This window comes from Acanthopagrus latus, chromosome 21, assembly GCF_904848185.1.
Source record: "Acanthopagrus latus isolate v.2019 chromosome 21, fAcaLat1.1, whole genome shotgun sequence".
NCBI lineage: Eukaryota > Metazoa > Chordata > Actinopteri > Spariformes > Sparidae > Acanthopagrus > Acanthopagrus latus.
Genome location: NC_051059.1, coordinates 24,901,125 through 24,906,593, shown reverse-complemented (window position 1 = coordinate 24,906,593; position 5,469 = coordinate 24,901,125). Strand labels below are relative to the sequence as shown.

The 5,469-nt window shown below is 45.8% G+C and overlaps 1 long non-coding RNA gene across 2 annotated transcripts; it reads right to left on the bottom strand.

Moving 5' to 3' along the window:
- Window positions 1–1,915: 1,915 nt before the first annotated feature.
- On the bottom strand, window positions 1,916–3,702 carry LOC119011328. 2 transcript variants are annotated; one of them, XR_005072163.1, is made up of 3 exons: window positions 2,984–3,702; window positions 2,161–2,356; window positions 1,916–2,043 (listed from the first exon to the last, which is right to left on the bottom strand). It is a non-coding gene; the product is annotated as an uncharacterized LOC119011328 (long non-coding RNA). The 2 variants fall into 2 exon arrangements; XR_005072164.1 differs by having other exon boundaries at window positions 3,091–3,702.
- Between the last annotated feature and the right edge of the window lie 1,767 nt (window positions 3,703–5,469).

Genomic DNA, 5,469 nt, shown 5'->3' with positions numbered 1-5,469 from the left:
GCAGAGCTGTGGCAGAACAGTCCGAGTGAACCTGAGCTATACGGGTGTATTTTGCTCTTTAATAATACAAGTGTATGCAGTACGGTGCAGACGTGATTGACGGTGGGATGATTCATGATGTTTGTGAGCTGCAGAAAGTAGTTTGGGAGACGGCGGAAGAAAAAGTGCGTGGGCTAACTTACATCCTAAATGATTCAGTGGCGCTGCAGCCGACGAGAATGTGGGCAGACACAATGGCTTAACGTCTGATTTTGAGATAAACTGGACTCTCGATTAATCAGAACCGAGGGGTTTTGATCTCACAGAGGCCACCCGTGGTTAAAAAAAACAAAACGTACACAGCCATGAGAGACGAACGAAGCTGTGCATGCTCAAACCTTCAGCAAACATGGGAGCCAATGAAAAAATAAACATTATTATAGAGTTTCTCTCTGTGGCTTTTGTCCATCGTCACCAAAACGGAGCGTACAATTATATTTTCCACATCTTTTCTTGCTTACAGTAATTGAGTACAGTCGAGTAAATAAGCTCCTAGTTAGTGGCTTTGTCTGTCAGCATAGGGGGTGAGAATGTTATACAGTCCCCAAAGTTAACCAACGACATCATACACGAGATGTAATCGGAGGAATTTCAGATTTTTCTTCTCATGATTTATGGGAAACAATGTCTGTGTTGGTTTTACGATGGCTGCAGTCAGACGTCCACCAGGAAGCAAATGTGAATTATTATTCGAGCTTGTTTTATTTATTTGAGTGTCATGAGAAGTCTGATTACTTCCTGACCAACCAGCATTGCCTTCAAAGGGTGATACCAGTTTCCTCTCCATGTACTGAGTGGACGGGCGGGTCCAGAACATGTTAGCTTGTGGATTTACTTACATGTTGTGTGAGCCTGATGGAGAAGCTAATACCGATGTTAGCCCTTTGGGGAGGCTAACACCGACTCTAGCCTGTTGGAGAAGCTAACACTGATATTAGCATACTAGAGAAGCTAACACAGATGTTAGCCTGTCGGAGAAAGCTAACAGAGACGTTAGCAAGTTGGAGAAGCTAATACTGACATTAGCATACTGGAGAAGCTAACACCGATGTTAGCCTGTTGGAGAAGCTAATACTGACATTAGCATATTGGAGACGCTAACACCGATGTTAGCCTGTTGGAGAAGCTAACACTGACATTAGCATATTGGAGACGCTAACACCGACGTTAGCCTGTTGGAAAAGCTAACATCCTAAACTGTGACACTAATTTTCACTCATTTTCATCACATTTTTAACAGCTTCATGTGTTTCTGTATATTCACTAAAAATAAAAATATGTCTTTTTTTTGCATATAATCTCACCTTAACTTTATTATTATTATTTGATTATTAAAGGAACATAGTTTAAATAGCACACACACCTCAGGTACAGGTAACACTGGGTGCTTTGTACTGAACTGTCATTCTGCACCTCTGTCATGCGTGCAGGCACAAAACCTCCCACAAGTGAAGAAAGGAAAAAAAAAAACCTTGTTGGCACTGGAGCCTCATTCTTCTCTCACCACAGAAAACACACAAAAGAAAACTCGGCGCCTTTTTCTCACCACGAGAACACACGACATCTAAATGTCAGCGGGCCGAGCCTTTACCGGGATTGATGTGGAACGACATTCCCGCTGCGATGCACCATCCGCCGGTCGAGGTGGGGGGCGAGGGGGGTTTCACGTGGACCGCCGCCCGCTGCGAGGTCCATCTGTGTGAGGGGAGCTGCAGAGTTCTGGCCCCTCTGCCCCGTGGAGGAGATGGATCTCTTACAGGCGCCGCTGCCAGCACCAACCAATTACCAATCAGATGCACACACACACGCAAACAAACACACACTTACACCGAGGCGAGCATGACAACAAGGATCTTGTTGAGAATGATGTGCAGCAGAACATTGTCTCCTCTTTATTTTCATATATTTATTTATACATTTCTTCGGGGGGATTTTGCAGAAAGGGACCTCCTGCAGGGCGTTTAATCATCTCATCCTGGCCTGTTTCAGTTCATTATTCAGTTCCTGAAACACAAAAGGGGTTCAGGGGTTAATTAAAAGTGACACAAGGTGGTTTTAATAAGGATGTGTGAGGATCTGACGGAGATCTGCTGACGTTAAACATACAGAAATTCTCATCACCTGTTTTCTGCAGCTCCGGTACCGTGTTGGTTACCGGAGCAGGCCGACGTCCTCGGCTGGAACAGCTCCGTACACGACGTGCTTGACAGACGGAGTCGGTTACAGAGCAGCTGTCCAACAGATACTTCAGCGCTTCAACAGGTTCCAGTCGAAAACCCCTCTGCTGCATCTCTTAATCTCTCCTCTGTCCCGTCATCTGTAAACGCATTTAAGTAAAGAACGTTTTATGTAAATGAATGAAATAAGTCAAAAGCTTGTGGCCTCAAAAAAACAAAAACAAAACACTCATGCTTTATCTGAGGAGAAGAACAAAAGCAACAAATGTTGTCGTTTTTCCTGCGATGAGCGGATTACATGCGTATCGTAGAAACTTGTGGTTGTGGGATTTAATAAGATTACACCGCTGCGTGTCAGAACCGGCCCTGATCGTTGTGCTGAAGAATTTTTTCCATGAAATTGTTACGTTAGGAATCTTTTCGTCTACGATACGATGTTGTTGTTGTTGTTGTTTTGTTTTTATCTCTCTCTCTTTCTCTGAGCTCCCACAACCCTCGGCCGGAGAGGTAGAACTTGTAAGAAGATAACAACCGTGATTTCCACCTGGATTACATTCAGATAGAGGTTAAATGACTGTAAGCGGATCAGAACTCATTGGTACCGGCGTGACGCAACAAACGACACGACTCAGGTGCGACACGGTGGATGTGAGCTGAAGCCTCTGCTAAGCCTGGGTGGAGCTCAACCTGCAGTAAAGTCAACACTGTTCTTATGGGGGGAGCAAAGCCGTGTTGTTCTGAGTGCAGCAGAGGAATGTCCTGCTCACCTGTGATTTGCAGCCCAGGCAGGTGACAGGTACATGCACACAGCAAACAACAAGATGGCATTCCTCCAGGGAGGTGATCCATGACGGCTCTCATGCTGATGACTCACCTCGGCTTAAATCTGCTGCCAGGTTTTGTGACCTCGTAGATTTAAAGGAGGATGAAGACGGAGCAGGTAACCATCGGGGCTGAACGCTACGTCGTTAGCGGGTTAGCTGCAGCATTTGTTTTGCTGCTGTCGTGGTTTTAAACTTTTTACACACACGTACCAGTAATTAGATCTCATCACTCTGGGTTTTGGTGGAAGTTTGGTGATGCTGTTGATGCTCATTAGCTGATCAGGAATGTTGTAACAATTAAGAAATCAAAGTAGAGAGAGATTCTAAAAAGCAAAAAAGTTCCAGAAGGTGCTCGACATAAGAAGTGATGATGATGATGATGATGATGATGATGTCATCTACGTCGCCGCGGCCTCAGGCTGCGTGATGGATCATCATCATCGTGACTGACGGGTTTCAGGTCAGGAACTCGATCCTCCTTCAGTCACTTTGTCTCTCACGCTGCAAATTAAAAAGAGGGAATTCCACTCTGTGAAAGACTGCGTCACATGGTCGGCTGATGAGACTGTAAACTGTGAAATGTCAAGAAAACACAGACGCTGTGGTTGTGATGTCACACGGAGTCAAAACGGCGGATCCGCTTCGTCGACGGCGAACGATGGCGCTGCAGTGTGATTCAGCAGCTCAGCGTGACTTTAATAGGATATCGGCACATTTCTCTCTTCACAGCGAGCACCACGTTCAGACAAAAACCCAGTTTGCATTAATATCCCACAAATTCACCTGATCTCACCCTCGCTTTGATTCCACTGCAGAGAGATTTAAAAGTCTGTAAGCAAAGTGCATGCAGGTTTTAAGAGAGCGGCCTCACTACAGATCACATGTGACGCTTTTTTAAACATGCATCTGCAAGATTTATGTGGTTTTTTTTTTTGAAAGAATGCCTCCAATTTGTATTTTAATGTGCAAGTCTTTGCAGCAGTCGGTTCTCACAGGTCGTACAATCAAAAACTTGGCACCTCCTGCAAAAAAAAAAAAAAAGACCTGCAAGATAAAAGTTTATCTCACATCTGATCACAGTCGTACTGTACTGCACTGTAAAAGGTAAATCCCTCTTGTGTTACCAAACATGACCGGACTGCGACCAGATTTGCCCTCTTTCATGGGAATCTGGAGCGATTACTTCATGCACATGCCGGGCTGAGCGGGAACGCTGCCAACGAGAAGTGTTACAGATTTATTTTTCCCATGGCTGGAGTCCAACTTCTGTTATTAGCGATGGTGTAACGCGGGCCTGCCTGAGCCTGCTCGTCCCTGAGAAACACACCAAGAGGAGGTGTTGCTGTGAGAAACTACAAAAAAATGATAAAACAACAGAATGCAGCCGGTTGCAGGAGCCGACACGCCGCTGACGATCTGCAGTCGACCTGAGAGGGAAACTCAGGCGCTCACTTATTCGCCCGGCAGTCTGAATAATCAATGTTGTCACAATTTCACAATTCATTTACGAGTGCATCTCTTTGTCAGGAAGAACCCGACCAGTACTTGGCGACGTCTCAACGTGAGGGTGGCAGTTTGTGTTTGTCAACGCCGATACGAGAAAAAGGGTCATTTGGATCGTGTGAAACAAATCATGTTGTCGCCTCGGGGCGGCGGGTGGTGGGGGGGGGTCGCCATGACTGTGACAGTGCGAGCCGGTTCTTCCTGTGCAGACTCGTGAGGCGAGCTAATTCATATACCAAACGCCGCCGGCAGTTTTCTGCTGGTGCTGTCAGCCCTCCTCACCGTCCTGCGACCCCTCAGACGTCTTCTCCCTCCCTCCACCATCACATAGATGCACGTAGCCATGAAGTGTGCGCACACATGTACCATCTACTCTATTTGATTGAGCTCTATTTCGCTCCTTTTCCACCTCCCGCTCTGGTGAATTCATTTTGCCACCGATGCGTCATCAGATACGATGAGCGTCCTCTCTGACCACCTCTGATACAGCAGTGATGCATTATTCACCTGCAGCAAACACCGAGCTGCCAACACCACAACACAGCTCACCAGTCTGGCTTTATTTGGACTTTGACCATATAAATTGTGTATTTTATTTACGACTCAGTTCAGTATCATTTTTTGGTACACAAACAAAAGAATAAACACACAGAAAGGTGTAGTTTTTAGCTTGGAGCTTGTGAAACCCAGACATTGGTTATCAGTATTCCTGCACTTCCTGTTCCCTCATCGTGGTTTTCACAAGCTTGACAACATACAATTATCAGTGTTCGTCGCACAGTTTCATTACGAAGCACTTACATGTCTTTAAAACACAGCGGTTGCTATCGAGCGGCTAAATGAGACTCCAGAAGTCGTCACTGATGTTAAACGTCGTCGTACCGGACACAGAGAATCATCCTGGTCCGTCAGTGTGTCCAGTAATT